Below are 4,100 nucleotides of genomic sequence, written 5' to 3' on the forward strand. Positions count from 1 at the left end.
ACTGCACGTGGCTTCCAATTTCTGACCTTGGTAACCGTGTCTTTTTGGGGAATCGAGTCCCTTTAAGGCGAGACGTCGAAGCATCGATTTCTTTCCTTTTTATTTATGAGCAGAACACCCAAATTTTACTCTGTAGTACATCTCAGCCCTTCCCCTCAAGCAAACCATGCAAGCCTCCCTTTCCCCCCCAAGTCCAACCTCGAGAACTTTTCCAATGGTGAGCGACACAGGTTCTTTGAGGCGCGCCACGGCCCCATCAGAGGTGACTAGGGAAGTTGCGTCATTTCGGGTATCCAATTGGAGCACCTGGCTACCCAAGGATATCTACTAGATTCGAATCTGGCCGCCACTCGCCCTAGATTAATGTCCATGAATGGGCAAGCACACACGGAGAGTCACCCTACCCCTCGAGAGGGCAAAAGGGTATGTTTTGTTTCCTTCCTCCTACGTGGCCTGGGATTTCCTATCCACCCTTTTCTTCGGGGTTTGCTTGAGTTCTATGGATTACAACTCCACCACCTCACCCAACTCGATTCTACACATCGCGGGGTTCGTTGCCCTCTGCGAGATGCACCTCGGATGTGAGGGCACTTCGATCTATGGAGGAAGTATTTTTGCATAGTGCCTTGCTCCTTGGACGAGGCTATTTGAAGTGGGAGCGGCCAAGGTCTGTCGAATCGAAGGGACTGACTACCCATCAGGGACACCTCAGGAGGATACAGAGGTCTGGCCATCCGAGTGGTTTATATAGAAGATGTTCTACTTCTCGACCCAGTTTGGCCTGGACTCCCCTCGTTCTCCTTAGAGCCCCCCGAGGAGGCGCTATAGCTGGAGACCACGGAGCACCGCTCAAGAGGAGGGTGCCGATGTAATTAATCTGGCGGCTCAGGTAAAGCAGTTGTCCAGCACTAGCCTCACCATAATAGACGTGATGGCTATGGAGATCAACCGAAGAGTCCAACCACTTCGGCAGCGCCAACACCCTTTGTGTATGGACAATGGGGAGGAGGATGCCTCTCGATCAATTCGGAAAAGCTTTTTTGATCAAACGGCCTTTGGGACCGCACTAGCCAGTATCTACCAAGGGTCAGCGGAAGATTTTGCCAGGCAGCGATTCCGAGATGGACTATCCTACTACAACCTTACTGACATAGTAAGTTATCCCATATTTCCTTGTCTACCCGCGTTGTTCTAATAGTTAATTCATCCGACCGACCATTTACTGAGTCCGCACAGAGATGGAGGCGCTGGATCGAGACTGTAAGCAGTCCCGCACCCGAAGCGGAGACGCACCGTCGGGCGAAGGACCCTGTTTTTCATGAAGATGAGGAACTAGCCCTTATTTATGAAGGGAGGAAGTTTTATCTAGAGGGCCTTGATGGCTCGAGGGTGGTCATCACCCCTGACATGCCGGGGACGAGGCCGGCCTCCACAGTAAAGCCTTCTACCTCTACTCGAGCTCCTCGCCCTGAAGCCCTAGTCCCCTGAGTTCTCCTCCAAAGGGACGACGTTCAAAACGTCACCGCAGGGAGTATGCCTCTATGGCCAAAAAATGAGCTGGATCGGGCGAGATTGGCGAAGAAACAAATAGAGTGAGAGGGAGAGGGGATAGAGATAGAGAGAAGATAGAGATAGAAAGAGAGATGGCCAGCCGGTAGAAGGAAGAAGAAGGACATGAACCTTATCCCGAAACTCTTTGTCGTTGGGGGCCATGAAAAGTGGTCTTCCTTTGTAGCGGCCACAAAGAGCCCTCTTCGGCCTAGCTGTCCATGAAAAGAGGCTGTTCGGTCGAGGTGACAACGAAGAGTTGGTCTTCCTTCGACATAACAATGACCGGGCAATAAAATGAAATATCTGAAACAATAATATAGTTTTGAGATTTGGGACATTTAAAAAAACTCCACTGGACAACCCAAAACTAGCCAAATGTTACACTAAGCCTGAACAAACAATTAGACTGGGCCACCTTAGTCGTGCCAGGTGTGCCGACCCATTAGCACACGTGCCCGACCCATCATGGGCCTACCCCGGTGCATGGCTAAACTGGTCATGCTAGCCCACGACACGTCTGATGTCGTGCCTAGGCTGTGAGACTAGGTGTTGGGGAACGTAGTAATTTCAAAAAAAATTCCTACGCACACGCAAGATCATGGTGATGCATAGCACCAAGAGGGGAATAGTGTTGTCCACATACTCTCGTAGACAGTAAGCGGAAGCGTTATGACAACGCAGTTGATGTAGTCGTACATCTTCTCGATCTGACCGGTCCTAGTACCGAAAGTACGACACCTCCACGATCTGCACACGTTCAGCTCGGTGACGTCCCACGAACTCTCGATCCAGCTGAGTGTCGAGGGAGATCTTTGGCAGCACGATGGCGTGATGACGGTGATGATGATGCTACCAGAATAGGGCTTCGCCTAAGCACCACTACGATATGACCGAGGTGGATTATGGTGGAGGGGGCACCGCATACGGCTAGGGGATCAATGATCAACTTGTGTGTCTATGGGGTGCCCCTTGGCCACGTATATAAAGGATGGAGGGAGGAGGAGACCGGCCCTCATAGGGCGCGCCCAAAGTGTGGAGTCCTACTAGGACTCCCTAGTCCTAGTAGGATTCCACCTCCCACATGGAATAGGACAAAGGAAAGGGAGAAGGAGAAGGAAGGAAGGGGGCTCCCCCTTTCCCTAGTACAATTCGGACCAGTCCATGGGGAAGGGGCGCGACCTCTCTCCTTTCTCGTATGGCCCATTAAGGCCCAATACGAATTCCTGTAACTCTCTGGTACTCCGAAAAATACCTGAATCACTCGGAACCTTTCCGATATTCGAATATAGCCTTCCAATATATTGATCTTTACGTCTCGACCATTTCGAAACTCCTTGTCATGTCCCCGATCTCATCCGGGACTCCGAACAAACTTCGGTCATAAAATCACATAACTCATAATACAAATCATCATAGAATGTTAAGCGTCCGGACCCTACGGGTTCGAGAACTATGTAGACATGACCGAGACTCATTTCCAGTCAATAACCAATAGCGGAACCTGGATGCTCATATTGGTTCCTACATATTCTACGAAGATCTTTATCGGTCAAACCGCATAACAACATACATTGTTCCCTTTGTCATTGGTATGTTACTTGCCCGAGATTCGATCGTCGGTATCTCAATACCTAGTTCAATCTCGTTACCAGCAAGTCTCTTTACTCATTCCGTAATGCATCATCCCGCAACTAACTCATTAGTCACATTGCTTGCAAGGCTTATAGTGATGTGCATTACCGAGAGGGCCCAGAGATACCTCTCTGATAGACGGAGTGACAAATCCTCATCTCGATCTATGTCAAATCAACAAACACTATTGGAGACACCTGTAGAGCATCTTTATAATCACCCAGTTACGTTGTGACGTTTGATAGCACACAAGGTGTTCTTCCGGTATTCGAGAGTTGCATAATCTCTTAGTCAGAGGAACATGTATAAGTCATGAAGAAAGCAGTAGCAATAAAACTGAATGATCATTATGCTAAGCTAACGGATGGGTCTTGTCCATCACATCATTCTCTAATGATGTGATCCTGTTCATCAAATGACAACACATGTCCATGGCTAGGAAATTTAACCATCTTTGATTAACGAGCTAGTCAAGTAGAGGCATACTAGGGACACTCTGTGTAACACCCTCGATGCGACTATATCTCCCATGTGTCGAGGCATGACTTAGAGGCATAATCGCATTGAAGGCATATGTCGCAAGTTAGGCAATCTTCACAACATCCCATGTAAAATAATTCATAGAGGGGAGATAACATAGTTGGCTTACACTCGCCACGTCAATCAAGTACATAAATAACATTACATCATCCAAACACTCATGGCCCGACTACGGCGCCAAAATAAAAGATAACCCAACATGCGACAACGGTCCCGTTCACCCCCAACTGGGCACCACTACTGATCATCTGGAAAGGAAACATAGTAACATTGAGAGTCTTCATCGAACCCCCACTTGAGCTCAAACGCGTCTCCTGGAGCGGAATCATCAGGCCCTGGATCTGGTGTAATAGTAATCTGTGAGCCACAGGGACTCA

Source organism: Triticum dicoccoides, chromosome 7A (genome assembly GCF_002162155.2).
Source record: "Triticum dicoccoides isolate Atlit2015 ecotype Zavitan chromosome 7A, WEW_v2.0, whole genome shotgun sequence".
Lineage (NCBI taxonomy): Eukaryota > Viridiplantae > Streptophyta > Magnoliopsida > Poales > Poaceae > Triticum > Triticum dicoccoides.